We start from the raw sequence: 19114 nt of genomic DNA, 5'->3' as shown, positions 1-19114 counted from the left end.
AATCATTCAGATTCATAGATTTGCTACCTGTGATCATTTTTTTCTTCTGCATTTGGAATAAGAGTTTGTTGGGATCAGACAGCATTATTGCTTGCATCCAGTGATGGTCTAAGAAATGACTAATAAAAACACATACAGTAGACATCTTTTCTTAGAAATAGAGCTTTCTGGAAATGGTGCAGAAACAGAAAAAATCTAATAGAATGCTACCCTGTTCCATTGAAATCCATTCAGAAAAATAAATGAGGTCCTATTTTTGGCTTCCTTTGCCTTGTTGAAGGGTATAGGATAACTCATTTGATCTAGCTCTGCTCCAGCTTCTCAAATGTGAAACCAGAATGAGTGAGTTGTGCATACTTTCTAAAATGTTGAGGAAATACAGATAAAGAAATTATTACATAATCCCTGAGCACCAGATTATGTGACCTTTACTCATATATAAATAATGAGACCTATTTGCAGAGTAGCCTAATGTTCACTGTGAGTAAGGGTGAGAGAATCTAGGCTGGTTTTGTCTTGGCCCAGAGAGTACTTCTGAACTGCTGTTTTCTTTTGGTTTTACAGCTCCATTTTCATAAGATTGAAAAGACCTGAAAATGAGTGAAATTGCAGGTTAGTGAATGATACTGTATGTTTGAAGATATCCACACTCTAACAATCTTTGACTATATCTTCAATTACCAGTATCTCAGTTGTAATATCACTGCTGGGATTTTCAGAAAAATAGCATGTAATGTCAACTCTGTACTTAAACTGTAACCAACAAACCCTGGGGAGCTATCAAGTTATCAGTCTTTAGTACTGAAAGCATAACACCGGTTTTAAGTATAGCTACTCAAAATGGGTCAAGTTACAGCTGGGTTGTGTTTTAGTGAACTAAAATTAATAAGGTGTTTTTAGCCAAGCAGAAAAATCCGTAAGTGTAGATATTTTTAATCAAATTCCTGATTCTATAAGTTAATTTTTATTTAATCTGTGAAAATTAGCTGTACACACACATACATACACAAAAAACCCCTGTGAACTGAAGTTCTCAGTACTTTGTTGTCCATAACCTCAAACTGGAACAGAAATTCTAGCACTTCAGCATTCAAAATCTGGATGTAAGGTCTAAGATGTTTGGGTTTGAACTTGTGTACTTTAGAAGTAATTATACATATTCTGATCTGAATTGAATTAAGTAATAATCGGTGGGAAATAAGACAGAATCTTTCCTTTCAAAACTGAAATGTTTGTATATCAGATGTATCCATAAATGTTTTCTCTTTGTAAAGTAAAAAATATCTAGAGATCATGATGTAAGACCTAAATGTGAGCAAGTCACTTCTGGAGCAGCAGTGAAGGAAACATCGTTGCTGGCCTGAGCAAAACAATTAATCATTGTCTTACATGCACTTTTATTAAACGTGTAAAGACGAAATTGTTTGTCAGATCAGCTACAGAACTGAGAAATTGAAGGCTTGTAGCAGCCTTCAAGTTTCACTTTTGCAGTGACTATTTTTCTTTAGTTCTGTAAAAATCTATATTCTCTTTCCAGTTCCATTGGTTAATCTCCAAGAGACAATATCAGTAGGGCCCTGAACGATCATTCTTTTCTGTCAAAGCACATAAAATATTCCTGGGCTGTTAATTCTAAGTGAATCTAATCCCAGTGCACTATTGCTTTTGAAAGAACTAAGTTCTGTTCTTCAGCCTGTTTAGCAAGGCTGTCACCTGCTGCCTATACAAACTCTTTGCTTCAGCTAGAGATTCAGACAGCACACACTAAGCTTGCTTTTTGTGCCATTCAAGGAAAAGTAAAAAAATCTAAAGATGCCTGAATGAATCACCATGCTACTAATACAACCTTTAAAAAAACATAGAAAGTACTAATAAATTTTTTCTTAATTTGAGATTTTTAATATAGAAGGAAAGGAAATTAAAAAATACATATTACTGTTGGCTTTATGTATGTGCATGTAATATTTAATTTCAAAATTAAAAATTAAATTTCAAAATTTAAAAAAAAACCAAAAGTAATTCAGAACTTCTGAAGTGGAACAGTTCAGGATAGTTCTGCACTTAGTCTTATTATGGATCCATTAAGTGGTTTTGTTTTTTAATCAGAGATACTTATATGCTTTTCTCAGCATACTTTCCTGGGCATCACATAATTTTGTGCATATGTACATAATATCTATCTATTTTAGAAAACTGTTATTTCAGTCTTCCTGATGGGAAACTGAGGCACAGAGAGACAAAGGAACTTTTCTGAGATCTCAGAGGGCATGAGTTAGAGCAGGCTAAAATATCTAGAGTTTATGGTTAACTCCTAAAGCACTCTACAGCTTTCCTTTGGATAAATCACTGCCAGCAATGAATTAAACTGCTTAATGTTTATTTGAAAATCAAGCCAAACATTATTAATTTAATTTGGTGAGTAAAAGAAACCCCAGCAACCCAGAGTATGTCTGGAATTAACTTTATTTTGATGTGTATTTTGTGGAAAGGAAGAGCAAGATTGTTATTTTTTTCCCATCAGAAACATCTGTGTACTTTGCCAATATCTGCCTTGGCAGTACTTTACTAGTAATGTATATATTTTGCCTTTTAGAAAACTGTTTTCCCAAGGCTGAGAAAAACTGTGAGCAAAATTATGTCAGGAAACACTTACACATGAAAATATGAAATATAATTCAGATTTGATAAATTCAGTGTGAAAAGACACACTACTTTGCAATTCTTAACAGACATCTTTAACCTAAAAAGATTCTATTGGTGGAGGGGAAAATGAAGGCAGAAATAAAAATTGACACAACTAAAAATAAGAGTAATAGCAATGAATTTAAAACTGACTCTGGGGAAATATGGACAATTGATACAGGAAGCTGAAAATATCTTTAAAAAACTTTGCAGAGGATGGAGGGAAATAAGAAACAATACACGAAGTATATAAAGAAAAAGTGAGATCTTGGTAATGGTTTATATCCTGTTCTCAGCAAGGATAGTAAAAACATGGATCACAATAGGCAAAAGGCAGATTTGCTCATTCATATCTGTTTTGTCAGAAAAGGCAGGAAGATCTGTCTCTATCTTAAAGCTAATGAGAAGTATTTTATACCCCATCAGTAGCTAGAAATAATGCTGAAGCATTTGTTTTTTTTTCAAATAGGCAGGATCAGAGTATAGATTTGATGCAAGCTAAGGTAGTTTATTTCAGCGTACTGGTGTTTTTTTAATTGCAGAATGCTGGGGAAATTGAAGAAAACTTAATTAATGCCAATATTTTAAAAGAAAAATCTGTTAAAAAACATAAAAAAGACTGGCTAAAATGGAGCTAGTAAAGAAATAAGTATAGGTGAGGTATAGTCACGGAAGGGAAAATATTTCTAGCATGGTCCTGTGAAGATCTGTTCTTTATCCAGTGCCATGCAGCATCTTTAGCAAAGTCTGGAAAATGTGAGATTATCAATAAAAAAACTTACAAGTGACAAAAAAAATTGATGAACAATTCATGAAGATGAAAGAATGAGCTACTCTGGAGTGCTCATTGCAATAAATTCATTAAAATATAGTATTTTTGTGTGGTCAAAACAGACCAAAGGAAAAAGAATTTACATAGCAATTATTATTGGGAAATCTGAGTCCTCTAGAAAAGACTTAAATACTAATTTGAAGGTAAGCTGCAAGAAGAAAGCTGTGATTAAAATGTAAAATGCAATCCTTTTGTGTCTAACCAATGGCAAACGGATGGAGAGGGTGATGCTCCATCTGTGTATGTCATTAGTGAGAACATTCCTGGAATACTCTGTCCAGTTCTAGCATTTATGCTTTGTCAAGGACCTTTACAAGCTAGAAGTGGCTCAGAAGAAAACTGCAAGAAAGGTATGAGGACTGGGAAATGTGCTTCATCCTGAGACACTGAAGAAACTCAGTTTACTCTAGGCTAGAAGGAGACTTCACCATAATCTGTAAGGCCATTCATGGAAATTATGTTCTTGACCAGTTTTGTTACAAATGAAGTCTTATAATGTATCTTAAATTAATTTTTAATATTTGGTTGTTGTTCTAACTTGATCATAATCCAATTAATGTTACAGATGGAACTTCTGGAAATTTAATTTTGACAGTTCTGAGCTGGAAACAGAACACAAATATCAAGTGATAGTAGCTAATGTTTGGAACAAATTCTTACCCAGCAATGTGCTGAATTTTCCATCTGTTGCAGTTCTTTAACTGAGCTGTAACATATCTCCCAAAAAGACATGCAGGGTAGAAGAGATAGTACAGCTGATGCAGAAATTGCTGTGCCTTGGTCTAGAGTTTGTATAGCAGGTCAAGTTAGAAGACCAAAAGGTATACCATGGGTATAAAATCAGCCAGGAAAAAGTAACTAGGGTATACATGGGGCTGAAAAGGAAAACACTAATGTGCTATAAATACCAGTATCACAATAAAAAACACAATGGGATGGGAAAATGATATTAAATAAGAGAAGAAAGTGTCACTGGTTTTAATGCTTTGCTAACAATTAAAAGACCATATTTCTGATACTTAGCCTGCCCTTAACTTCCTTACTCTGTACAATTCAAGTAATTTTTGCTAAGTACAGTACAGTCTAATTTGCTGTGCAATTTGTACTGACAAATGAGTTTGAATTAATTTTAAAGTAAGTAAATCAAACACTGTGAACACTGCAAAAATTACGAAGTTTTATATATGGTCATATGCACCAAGGAGGCACAGAAAGTATTACTTCAGCTATTCTAAAAAGAGCTGGAGTGCAGATGAGTCTAACAGAAAAAAAACCTTATACAAATGTATCACATATGTGTTTATGATCTTCTGTCCTTCTGAACACAGGTTCTCCACAGGCACTTCATTTAGCAGTCTACTCCACTGCTAAATGTGTATATTAACAGCTACAACAGAGCAAGGAAAGACTACAGGTATTAACACTTTGAGGCTTGGTTTTCTTATTTTGGTTGGTTGGTGGGTTTTAGGTTTTGGTTTTGGTTTTTTTGTTTGATTGGTTGGTTTTGTGTTGTTAGTTTGGTTTGATTTTTCCCAAACAGAAAGCATTTAGGTCTGTGATGAGAAAGTGCCTTATAAAGCAGCAATGGCACACGTATTAATTTAAGAAACATAAATCCTCTAGTGTCATCTAGCAATCTTTGGGAAGGCCCATAGATTCAGTTGTGCATTATATTTTGTGCTCCACACACATGGGCCAAAATACAACTGTTGGCTCAAATCTGTATATAATGTTATCTGATGCATTGTCTTCTCTGCTGAAACAGGCAGGCTTCTCTCCAGTGACCTAAACCATATATGGTTTTATGCTCTGCTTCATTTTGAGAAAACGCCCCTGTTTATATTTCAAGCCCACTTATTAAAACACATATGTGCTTCTTGGACTGATTACAAAAATGACTGCTTGACAATCTTCATTACAGACACTTTATTACTTCAACAATGACAAATTGAAGGCTTCTCCAAGTAGGCAGTCATTTCACAATACTTTACCTGAGAGTTTTGACCATTTATATTGTTTGGTCTTTTCTCTGTTTCCTCTCTTATGCTTCTTCTGCCAGTGTTTAGTATTTGTTAAACTTTTTCTTCTAGTCAGAATATTTTTTGAGCTTGGAAACTTTCCAGATGGAAAAGAAAGGCTTTCTGAGAACTTTGATAAATTATTTAATTAATCCTGAAAATTTACCAATTTCAGTTCTAAATACTGGGACTACGTGATTTTGTTTATTTGTTTACTTGCTCTGTTTTTACATCGTTATAAATTATTCTGCACAGGTTTTGTTCATTTTTTGCACAGTTTTAGCCTCATACAGGAAGTCTTTATGGATTTCAACTATATCATTAGAAAATACTGGGGGTGAGAACATCTGGAAATAAACTGTATGACCCACTTCAGCATACTTTGCACTGTGAAAGCTTGTATATTATTTCAGTGGCCCCTGGAGCTGCTGTTCTGGACAGTTTTGCTCAGCCTGCACCTCAAAACGACTCACTTCTTCCATCCCTTGCTCCCCCAGAATAAATTCAAAACATTGAAGACGTGAGGGAGGATTGTGAGAATATTAATGTGTAGATTACATTTGGTTAAAGATTTTTTTTTTTTTTTTTTGCAGTATAGCCTGTATTCTTCCATTTCAAGGCTCCCAGTGCAGCTAGGAAGAAATTGCTTCCTTGTCTCACCAGGAGAGTCACGATGCATCTTGGTTGTTGCTGCTGCGTGGCGCTTTAAAGGCGTCTGTGTTGAATCATTCATTGGTGCAGCCGTTTGCACACGGCTTAGTGAATGGAGCAGTGAGCTAATGAATGAACATTCCTACTTAAAACAGACATATATATCTTTCAAGTTGGATTCCTTCATCTCGGTGGCACACCTCAGCCCATTGGCTCAGTCCAAAGTAAATCCATAACATGTCATAGCTGGACAGACCTCTGATGAGATTCTTTTCAACAAGTTAGCATACTGTTAAGCCATTATTTTCAAGGTCTCTAACACAGAAGTCCCTTGTTGAACAACTTTGCTTTATTTGGCCAACTGTGTGAAGGCACGTTTGAGTGGTATTTTAAATTCCCAATTCATGAATAATATTCCAACACAAATGTAAATCTTTGTAAGCATTGAACTACTGCTGTGCATTCTAATAACATATGGAAGATAATATTGTGCCTATTCTTAATCACTTAATTAAAATAATTTCTGCAACAATTTTATGTAGCAATATATAGTTGTTTGGGTTTTTTTTTTTATAAATTTGTGTTTTTAGAATAAGTCATGGGAAGGGATTTTTACTGACTTGTCAATAGTGGTGAGTCTTAAAGCAATAACTTCAGTAACAAGACACTATATTCATTCCCAGCTGGACAGAGTCTTGAAGAGGACAGGGAGGCAGTGGTGTGAGCTGCTGGCGGGACATGTCTGGGGATCTCCTGGCTCTGCTCTGGAGAGGAAACCAAGGAGAGTGTTGGTTGGCTCATGGAGCCTCCTGGCTGAATCTAACCTGTCACATTTTTAAAACACCCAAGCAACCGTGGGTGTCTTTTAGAGGAAGTAATTGCTGTTAGCATTCTTTTCCTATTGCTTTCTGACCATCTCAATGCTTTCTTAAGGTGTTGCCTTAGCAGGAATGTGAACTGTATGTAGGCCTGAAGAAAATTAACAGTGACTCAGAAAATGAAATTTATCTGGAAAAACCACATTCCTCAGGAATACAGTATCATGGAGACTTGATTATTTCTTCTTGTGGAAGGGGCCAAGGTGTTTTATGATACCATACAGTTGTAGCTGAGATTGGCCTGTAGCCCAATCAACTAGTCATTCCTTTCTGGTATATTTCTGTATTGGACTTGTGCTGAAATGCCCACAGGAGATTTGGGTAACTCTCTACAAATGCTTTTGCAGGTAGTGAGTGTTAATATAATTTAAAAAATCTGTTGTTTTCCCACCTCTCTCCTTCTCTTCACCTCTCTTTCTAAAAAAGGTAAATCATTCAGGGGTTGCTTTCAGCATAAACCAGTTTGTTGAATTTACAGGAAGGGCTGCAGTTCCTCTGTGCACATGATGCTTTCTAATACACCACAGACTTGTAAAAAACTATAAAAAACATACATGAAACAAGCAAACAAAAAATGCTTTCCTCTCAAAATATGCACACAGGAAAGAAAATGCTATGTAGCTGAGCATGTTAGTACAACTCTACAAGAACTTGTGGACCAGATTATGCTCACTGAATTGTGGAAACTCTTTTAAAAAAATGAGGGCATAAGACTCCTTCTTTCTTCTACCAGCACAAGTTGAAAAACCTAGACATATTTAGCCGTCAGCTGCCTAAGGAAATGTCACTTACCAATGTTTAGGATGATAGATTGCATCCTTTAGATGTGCCATTCTCTCTCCTTCCTCTCTAAGGAGATCCATTCTCAATTTTTTACCCTTAAAACCTAAAAGAATCATAACAAAAGCTTCTCACTTAATTAATCACTTCCACTTCCTCCATTTTGGGAGCATTTACATAGTGTAAAATGTGGTGCTTGTGGCACTCTGCTATTTCCCTGCATGTGAGCTTAGAATCAGCTACGCTGGTCAGACAAGCAGAACTGCTTTTTTAAAAAAATTTAAAGTAAAATCCTGTCTCAGCTGCTCTTAGGAAAAATGTGAAAAGAGTTTGTCCCTTTCTTCCACATATAAAATTGCTTCTTAAATATTGAAACAATTTTTGGATTATCAGCATTCAAAGATAAATGGGACTAGGAAAAATGAGAAGTTTAAGTCACCAACTTCCTATAATCTCACATCAAAAGGTCTGAAATAGTCAAGATTATTCACAAATACATAAATGAATATAGGGAATCATGTAATGCCCAAGACTGACAGGATCGTGGTGAAAACAACTCAAACCCATCCTTACCTGCTCTCAGTCATGGAAATCAGGCCTGAGACTGAGGTTCCTCCTGGGAAGATTTTCTCAGTGTCCTGCACTGCTGGGGACAGTCCCTAGGCTGGGTTAGAGCACCACTCCTGGGGTATTCCTTCCTATGTACAATGTCATTATTTGGAAATAGAGCCTTTCAAGGTCTTCAGTCTTACATCACTGCTCTCTCCTCTGCAATGGCAGCTAGACTCAGTGTGGACTGGACTAGTACATATACACTCTTTTTAATAGATTATGAGTATCATCCAGAATAAGAAAAATGCCTTTGAGTCACCTGAGCTGGGTCAGAGTAGCTCTGGAGGTGCAGCATTATGGAAATGAGCTCACATTCCTCCTGGATTTAAAGCAGCCATACAAATGATACAGAATATTCTGAGTTAGAAGGGACCCACAAGGATCATCAAGTCCAGCACTTCAGTGAACATCCCATACAGGGATTGAATTTACAACCTTGGCTTTATAAGTCCCATGCTTTAAAAAACTGAGCTAATCCCTACTCTACCATACCAGTGTTCACTGTGATGTACCTGGACTAATAACTTAACTCTTCCTGAGAGATATCCAGTACCATTTCTGCCCTGAGAGAAACGGTGCTGCAGAGATTCTGCAGGTTGGTAACACACCACTCCAAATGGACAGCAAGAGACAGAAGTTCAAGAAGAAGGGAAGAAAGAAGACCAAACAAATATATTTGGTATTTCAAACGAACTGCTCAGACTCCAGCGTTGTGGCTCAGGGACTCTCATTCACAGTGTTGTCTCATGTTTAAGTCACTGGTTATAGACACGAGTTTAGCTGGTGACCTTGGCAAACTTCTAGCATCCAACAGCTTCTGTTGTTCCATTTGTATGAAGAACTACCACTCTCAGTTCATTTGGAAGCTGGTACCTACTCCCTTTATTTGATTCTCACTAGTTCCTATACTGGAGGAGAAAATGGCATTCCTTATTTACCCTTATCACACCACTCATCATTCCATAGGCATTTATTATACTGCTTTGTTCTGGGACCTCCTTTCAGTTTTAGAATTAGACATTTAACTGTCATGTCTCTTCAACTAATTAAGATCTGAAGACCTTGTTTCTTATTACAAGCTGTTTAGGGCTTTTTTAACAGGTTTCGTGAAAGACCTTGTAAAGAAACAAGCTCTAACTTTTTCCTTTTATTTAAGGAATCCCCTCTGTCATTTCAGGTTTTTTATCCACTAACTTTACTGTTTATTTTAGCTTTTACTCATTTTCTGCAGAACCAATATATTGACCTGTATAGATCCATAGGTCTCTTGTTTCTAGGTATTTGGTATCAGATTGTCTGCCTTGTTGTCCATCAGTACAAAAGAATTTTTAAGAGGAGGCATTAAACTAGGCTAATACATGTTTATATTCTATTAACATGAAGAAAAGGGAACTGAACATACTTCTTACCCAGCATGAATTGCACCCCTGTTTAAGAGTGTGGGTCCACCCTCAGTTTTGTAAATCACAGCCCTTGTTTCTTTAGCTTTCTTTTACATTTCCATGAAAACATGCTATTTTGCTTTAATGCTATGTGCATTGCTTTGCATTAAGAAAAAAAAAAGTATTTTGATTCAAATAGAATAAATTTTGTTTTTCAGGTGTGGAGGAATTTTTTGCTTTGTGTTAAAAAAATAAAATCTCTATTTGCACAGAGTAGATACTTTTCAGGAAACAGCTTGTGATATTTTATTTTGTTCTGAATATGTATTTGCCTTTTTTCCCTGTAAACTCAATACAATGTCTCAGTTATACATCTGTGAGATCAAAAATGCACAGTTCCAAAGCACTGGGTAGGAAATGTATAAAAAAATGCAGGTGTCTGAGCAACAGTTTGACAAGCAGAGAGACAAAAGGAACACAGGGAAAGGAACAGTGTCAGAGAAGTGTGAAGACAAAGGGTCTGGAGGCAAGGTTCGTGCTCAGTGTCATAAGGGAAATAGAAACTCCGCCGGTGTCAGCTTTCTCTCTATAATGCATCTCTGTCTCTGTTCATGCTAAATAGATTGGCATGAACTGCTGACAGCCTATTATTTTACAAGCCATGTGGTTTTTAAATACATATATAGATAATAGTACGGTTTAGTCCCTTAGCTAGATTATCAATAGGGCATAATGACAATCCACATATTTATAGATTTGGTTTATTTCAGTGCAACAGTGAGAGAAGTGTTTTCTTTTCTGGGGGCTCTGGTGACTCCTCTAACGGAGTGGAGAGAGCTGGTGTCTTAGTTGTCTCTTTCAGCTACCAAGAGCTGTTTGGAGATTGAGTCACAGGGGCTTAGAGAATGGCTCAATCTTATGCAAAGCAGGCATCTGTAATAAGGCAGATGAGCTGTGCTTGGAAGTACTTCCTTCTTCCAACTATAAGTTTTCATTTTGTTTTTAGGCTACAAATGGTTTAAGTTACACAGGTGAATCTCAGTTCAGGATGCTGAATCTTTTTACCACTAATGCTGCTGTATTACTTAGCCAGCACAACAAGTTCTGCTCCTGGAAACAGAAATATTTCAGGGGAAAATTAATGACATTTTAGTTACAGTTTGTCTAGCTTATTTAATATTGTTTTAATTAGTTTTAAGACAGAGAAAGTTGGCAAGCTTTGTATCTAGCCCCTGTAAGAGGAGAGGAGATAACTGCAAAACTTATGCATCCAATTTGTCATGTGCAATGTCTCACTTTCAAACACCATTGTACACCACCCCCAGCACATCAAGAGTGGCACATCAGGAATATCCACATACAAGGGCAGGTGTAGGTAACAGGTGTCATCTGAGACTTGGCTACACTGGGTCATATATTCCACTCTGTGAAGGAGAGACTACTAATAGCTTGTGCATGTGTGCATTTTCTGCCATAAATGGCGGTTTGCCAATCTCTAGGCCTCGTTTAATGCATTATCTTTCTGGCCCACAATGATTTTTCCCCACTGCAAATTCTTTGTACTGTCCCAGAAGCGCCTCCCCCTCTACAGCCGGGCGAGCGGGCAGAGAGGCAGGTGGCAGCTGCAGACATCCCCTGCTGAGCAGTGATCACTGTTCAAGCCCTTTGGGCAGAGTGATGCACCAGCAGAGTCCCCTCAGGGCTGAGGATCAGTCCAGCTGGGGTGGCAGGACCTTGCCCTACCATTCTCCATCTCCTTGATTTTGAAATAGATTTCTATTGAATGAATATAAATCCCCATATGTGGAGCCTGTGTACAGTTTCAGTGAGCTGTTTTGCTTAAACTAATTAATGAGGGCTGTACTGAAATACATGTGGTCTTAGCAAAACTCAAAATGTATCCAAAAACCAGTTTTCTGCTTGTTTGGTTTAAAATCAGTTTAATTAAATAAATTCACATGTACACCTGACAAAGGCAAGCTATAACTTCTATGTTTTATAAAAATAAAGTAAATTAATGTCTTAAGGTTATGACAATATTATTAAAAATGCAATTTTTAGTTAAAGTTTACCAATGTGTCTATATCCAGATGTTGAGAAATGCTGAAAACTTCGTATGCCAAGGCCTTAAGAATACCTTCATTCCATGCCTGCTCTTTTTGACCATACTTTTTTTCCAAGATGCAGTATAATTCCACATTTTAGCCAAAGACTCCAGACTTATGCTATATAGGCTGTCAGTTGATTCTTTGTCTTCCTGCTTTTCTGCAGCATGCCAACACTATTTCTTGCTCTCCAGCTTTCTTTTGGAGAGAAATTTAATTGCATTTGAATGCCTGGTCCCTGGACTGCTCTGTGGAGCCAGGTAGCTGAAGATCAGGAAGCCAGTCTTTGGAGTCCAAGATTGCAGCTGGAAGCTGCTGGAACAGACTAAACGAATAGGAGCTGTTAAAAAACAGAGCAGAGGCTGATACACATGAGCTGTAAAAGATTTTCTTCAAATTCTCCCTTCTGTAGAAGGAAGTAAGTGCAACCCTTTATTTCTGGAAAATCTCATGAGGCCCCAGATCTACAGGGATTTTTAATTTTTAAATTAAAAATAAAATATAGTTGCTTGTGGCATCTGAGTGCTCTCCCATACAAAACAGTATGTGGGGCTTCTTTGCAGTTTTTCTTTTGTTCCTACTGAAATCAGCACGAAATCACAGTTGATTTGGGTGGAAACAGAATCTACACAAAGTTCAACTGTCTTTTCAGCTGAAAGCTCATGAGGTTTTTATCATTGTTCAAAGCCTCCTTCCTGTCTTATGCAGAATTTCTATTAACCGTAAAAGCTGTATTTTTCCACACTATCATATGTTCACAGAAATATTAGAACTGCCATACCTAATCAAACCAGTGGTCCATCTAAGCTAGTATCCTTGGCTCCAGATGCCCCAGAGGAAGGTGCAGGAAAATTCATACTGTCATTTCCCAGGGGAAGTATCTTCCTAACCTTTGTCAGTCTTTGACTAACTATTGCCCTGACCATGAGTGCTCATAATAGTTATGCACTTTTATCCTATCTAAGGGTTATCTATCATGTATGTTCTATTGTTTGAACTATTCCCTACAGGTTTAGGCATAAAGGTCACAATAGGACAGAGGTCATGAGTCACAGTAGATCAAAAGCCATAGCGTGTCGAATGTTGTAATATAATTCATGCTCATGTGTACAGCACATATATAAAGAGATAGTTCATGCTAAGGCATTGCCTCACATTGCTCTTACAGCTATAGCTCCCCTAAGAGTGTTACAATATGCTATTGACTTTCTTGTGGATTCATCGTGCTGTGAATTATTTCTGGCCAGTGGAATGCATGGAGTTACCTTTTGGGTATTACTTAAGCAGGCGTCTTGTGATTGTGCCAGAGATCTTTTTTGCAGGAGTCAAGGTGTGTATTGTTTCCCTAGATTTTTATTATTTTTTAAAGGAAAAAAAAATAGGAAGGGGAAGAACTGAAGATTTACACTTTGGCTTAAAGATATACTGGGTATATGAAAACAGCTCTTTTTTTCACTCCCATAAAAGAACTGATCCCATGGTCTCAGCAGGAATATGTATGTGAAGCCATACTCAGTAAACCGTAGGTGTCACAATTTTTCTGTTTTCTTTTAAATTGAAGAATAGACAACTGCCACATACAGTTTTGTCCCCATCCTTCAATCTTTTTAATTTCCTACATGTAGTAATTTGCTTTTTCCCCCTCATTCTTTGATGTGTTCCTCTTGGAATAAAAAAGAGATAAGAAATAAAACAAAAAACACTGTAAATGATCATCTTCCTAAGGACCCTTTACTGCTTCTAACAGTTTGACTTTTCACCTTTTGGGTGCTTAGTGGAAAAGCCATTACTTGCTTGCTGAGGAAAAAGCATTTAATGAATCACAAAATCATTCAATTATTCTTAAAAACACTTCACATCACACATCTTTTTCCAAGTAAAGTGTGCATTTTTCACATTTAAATGGTGCATAACTGCCTCATAGAATGTGTCCCTAGAGTTAGAGGCATTTTAACAGAAAGGTTCCAGGAGTATACAGAGCAGTTTGATATATATAAGCATTAAAAACCTTGCATTAAAGATGCAGAATTTCCTCTTCTCTCTTCACTGTCTTTCAACAACATTTATGCAAAGTTGCCTTTCTGCTGTTGTGAATTGTCTAGCTTTGTGTGGAGCTGAGATCCACATGCTTTGCTTACTTCGGCTTGCTGCAGTACCACACGATAAAAATGAAGTACTCGTAAAGCTAATATGGTGCAGCAAAGCATTTAGAATGTTTGGGGGTTCTGTAAATAAAATTATATTTTCTCTAGGAAGAGTAGTAGATATCTTTTCAGAAAACTACATTATTTACAATCCTTGAATCTGATGCTGGTGTCTCACCAGTTTTTCTCTGCTTTTATGAGAGAAGTGGTTCCTGCAGACGGCAGTAGCTGCCATTTCCTACACAAAGTTTTCTTTTTAGTTTTTTTTCCCTTTGAGGGGATTTGTGTTTTTTAACGGACTTACATTGTAAAACATTCTTTTCTGTAATTTATGAAAACGTATGTTCTTTGCCCAACAGAATCAGGTGGCTGACTTGGTTTGCAAAACCAAGCTTGAAGGTTGCACTTTTGCCAGGGCGAATGGAAGTCAGCCTGTTTATTTGAATGCTGGTATATGAGCCGTACCAGCTAAGGAGCTGGCCTTGAATTTGTAAACTTTCCTGCGCTTTTATATCCCTGTACTTTAAACAAGTAATTTTTTCCATAGCAATAATTTTTTCCTTTTCTTTTTTTCTTTTTAAATTTAATAGGAAAGAGTGATATTTATACCACAGCTTTAGGCTAACTTAGATATCTAACTTAGGCAGAGTTTTAAGAACTAAACCTAGGTGTTTGTACTGCCCTGCATAGCTGGCAGGGAGACAGAGGTGCCGGGGGGCTGTAGGCGAGGGGGAAACTGCTGCAATTCAAAGGACCTAAATCAGATGCCTGAAGTAGACAGTGTGAATTACGCTCTAGATGGCTGGAATTATTAGACCACATTAGAGAGAGAGGAAAAAAGTGAGGCTGGCATATGGTGAGTGTCCTACATATGGTATGTTGTTTATATGTGTTTTTTCCGTTAGCATTTCTCTTTCCTTTGTTGCTCCACCTCCTCCTGCAGTCTATCCCAACAACAAAGTTAATTCAAAAACTTCTGCGGTCGAAGGAAAGTTTTCGGACCTGCACGGCTCTCAAAAGAACAAATGCCAGGCAAAATGATTTAGCTCTCTTTCCCATACTCTGCCTTGCTTAAGCAGTGTACTGTGTGTAATCTTCTATTTCCTTTTATTCCTTTAGAGCCGATAAGGTGCGCATATGTGTTAAAATCACTTATCATAAAATTTGCCATAATTCACCTCCCAAGACTGTGTTTTATACTCACTCAAATATCAATGTTTTTTGCAAAACCTAGAAAGGGTAGGTGCCAATATGACAGACATACACTCTTCATACTGTATTAATTCCTTTGGTCCAGTCAAATCCTGGTCTTATCCATTGTTGCTTCAGGGGGAAGCTCCCTTGTGCTGCAAAAAGCAGGCTCCACCTGGTTCCGATTAAGTTTGCGCTGGTTGGATCTGCCCAGTGATGGCGTAAGAAAATACGAAGCAGAGAAGCCTGCAATTGAAGCTGTAGATTCATGGCCTATAAAACGAAAAGGCTATTATGGTCATCTACTCAGTGTGCCCCCACTGTGAAAGGGGCACCAGAACTTTTCTGAGTTACTCTTTTTTGCGTGTGTGTGTCTGATTTTAAGAGAAAAAAAATCATACGTCTTGATTTAAGCCTTCCAGTGTGTGTCTCCAACTACATCTTCTTACCACTGACTTCTGTTACACCTTTGTCACCAGGCTGAAAACTCTAGTGTTATCAGATTTCTGTTTCTCACAGAGTTATTTATAAGCTGTGATCAAGTAGCCTTTTAAACATCTCTCTGATAACCTAAATAGATTGAGCTCCTTGCGTCTTTCATTACAAGGAATGTTTTCCACTCCTTTCATCATTCTTGTTGCTTTCCTCTGAACCTTTTCCAATTTTTCAACAACCCCTCTTGAATTGTGGGCACAGTGTTTCCAGAACAGGTTGCATCTGTGCCAAGGACAGAGGTAACACAACCATGCTGTATGTTTCTCTGGTGATGTGCTCTTTGGTTGTTTCAGATTCGTGCCTACCCTCCTGTGCTCACAGCTCTTGGCACCGATTATCTGCTCTCCAGGCTTTTTCTGGCTGCCTTCAGTCTGTGGGCAGGGTCTTTACCTGTAGCAGTGGCACAGCCTTTGCTAGTAGAGCAGTGTCATACATTTCCCTGGATCGAAATTTACCATTTATTTAAATGTGGCCAGCTTCCTGAGCAATCTCAGGTCACAGTGACTTGGCTTACTCTTTATTTACTAGTCTTCCAATAATTTCAAATGGAATAAATAAAAAATAAATAAATATATTTTTTTAGAACTGATAGAAGAGTCACCAATAGAAACAAAAAAAAGAGAGGGTCATGCAACTGTGGATCATTGTTAAAATAACAACCACTGATCACTTTTCCCCACTTGCTACATGTTTGAGACTGAGATTTGATTTGATTTAATAAGTACAATGTTGATTTTAATATTTTTATCAAAATATTATGATTAAAAACTAAAATACTTTCCAATATTCCTCTACATATTTAATAGTCCTAAAGTTACCTTTATCCTACCAAATTTATACTATTAAATGATATCAAGTTCACTTTGGCAAGATGATTTTCCAGAAAATTTTGTTCTCACTGCTTTGATTAAAATGAACTAATATTCCTAGAAACTGTTCCTTATTTTGCTTGAGATCAATGTGTGGTTGAAATGCTTACAGACATTTAGGTCATCATATTTATTCTATTTAACTATTCACAAAAATTTTTGTATAGTTCTCTTGAATCTCCCTAGTTCTCCAAGACGTAGTAAAAATCCTCACTAACCATGCAGACTTCTCTGCCAAATGTATTAAAATACCTCCACGAAAATTATTCAGGTCTACTGATTTTAAGAATGTCTAGTTTTATTAGCTGCTATTTAACATTCTCCTGTGCAACTACTGAAACAGAGCATCATACTCATCTGATATGAATACATCATTTGACTTTTCCCCAAAATACAGAAGTATTCAAGAACAATTTTGTTTTTTAAATGTTCTTACAAAAAGTCCCAGAAATTTCCACTTAGTAATGGAGCAAAAAAAAAGTTAAGGTTTTTTGTGCAGAATAAAATTTCAAAATATCTTCATATAGTCTTTATCTCTGTTTTCTCTCTGTAATATTTGACTTAAAATGCCTTGTAATTCCCAGCTTCTAATTTACGTTAATTGCTACAAATAGCCTGCACCTCCCTTTTGTTTTTGTTTTTTTTTTTCTAGTAGTTGTATTCAAATGAAATGTCGTCTTATTATTTTCAACAAAAAAGGTTGTTCCTCCATTGTGACTCTTTATGACATGTCTTTTACAATGCATTTAGCAGACTGAAGTTGACAGTCAAGTATTTCCTTTAATACATTCTTCAAATAACTGCTTCACCCTCACTGTCAAATTTGTAAAAGCCAATTTTCGTACATCAATAAATATAAATATTAGACTTTAATTTGTTTTCTTATAACAAATATAATCGTTTTAGATATGTGCACATAAGCAATTTTTTTTTTTTATTCTCTGTTTCCTCTGTCACTAGACTGAGGTCTAGTAGAGAATTCCTCTGGATGCAGTTAGAGAAATTGTCATTTTTGATTTGTTTAATGTAGCTAATATTTTGTTATGGACACGCTGAGGTTTCCAGTTTATGTTAATACAATTCCGTACCTCATAAGCATTTTTCCTTACTAAGATGTTTCATGACCGGTATGAAAGAAACCCAGACTTTCAAAATTTTTTATTTAATTTTGAAAGCAACGAGAATCTTTAAAATAAGACATATAAAGAGAGATATAAAATGTCAGCCTGATTCAACTACAATTTGGATCATTGCTTCAAAATAAGTGTAGTTTTAAAAATACACAGTTACTGAGAGGTGTGGAAGATTTAATGCACAGAAGCCATTTGGGTTTTTTTTGTTAGGAGTAAAGTGTTAACTTGGAGTCACAGCGTTCTCTCATAGCCTCTGTTTATTTGCAGTAACATATGCAGATTGCTCACTTCAATGCTTTAAGAAGAAATACAAAACATACTGAAAATGCAGCTACAATTATAACAAATTATAAAATTCTGGAAATCAGGTCTGGGGTTCCAGGCTCTTTGAAGTCAGTAGCGCTCAAACTGTTAGACTTCCAGTAGTTTTCTTCATAAAACTCTGTTCCATATTATAATGATTTAACTTGCCACTAGGCTCATGCTAAAGTTTGTTAACTGGACCATAACACTCAATTACCTCACCCTGATTTAATCCTATTCTTAAAGAGGGTGAAACCTATTAAAAATTGTATTATTACATCAGAATGCTTTCAGGGAATGCATCTCCTAATTCTTTTTACGTGATTCCGCAGAAAATTTTTAAAAAAGAAACACTGCATTTCTATTTGTGTCACAAGCATGCTATTCTTAATGACAGACTTGAAGTAAACATCTACAGTAGACATTTCTAACTTTAAGTATAGCTGCCTTGTAATTATCTGATTTAATTTCTTTGGCCCTTTATCTTGGCTATTTAGATGGAAAGCTCTCTTTTCACTGCACAGAACCTGACACAATCTACAAAAACCTCTACAGAAATCCTATTAAAACGTTACTGCTAATTCAACCAGTCACCATCTAAACTTATTTGGTGCAGTTTCACATATTTTATCAGCAAGAAAACAATATATTATCTGTTCTCAGCAATTTTTTTTGCCAGTACCTTATGAATGTACAATACTGGCTTTTTCAGTCACGATATGTCAGTTTGGAAAGGAAACACCAAACATATTTGGAGAATAAAATCAGTATTAAATGGATTAACAATAGATTTGGCTTCAATGCAATAAATCCAGAGAGTCTCTGCAAACACAGGAACTAGCTACATTTTCTACACAGATTTATTTCCTACTATTTAATGTACATAAAACACATGAATTTAATTTGTTATTGGTATTCTTTACCATGAGGAGAGTCAAGGAAAACTCCATGCAACCATGCATGAGTGTAACGTTAAATATGAGAAAACAGTGTATTGTACCACTAAGACAAGAATTCACACCAAAAGTGTTATCAGGGT

The sequence above is a fragment of the Pyrgilauda ruficollis genome, unplaced genomic scaffold, assembly GCF_017590135.1.
Source record: "Pyrgilauda ruficollis isolate IOZ18807 unplaced genomic scaffold, ASM1759013v1 scaffold2, whole genome shotgun sequence".
NCBI lineage: Eukaryota > Metazoa > Chordata > Aves > Passeriformes > Passeridae > Pyrgilauda > Pyrgilauda ruficollis.
Note: the sequence above shows the minus strand (reverse complement) of the source record.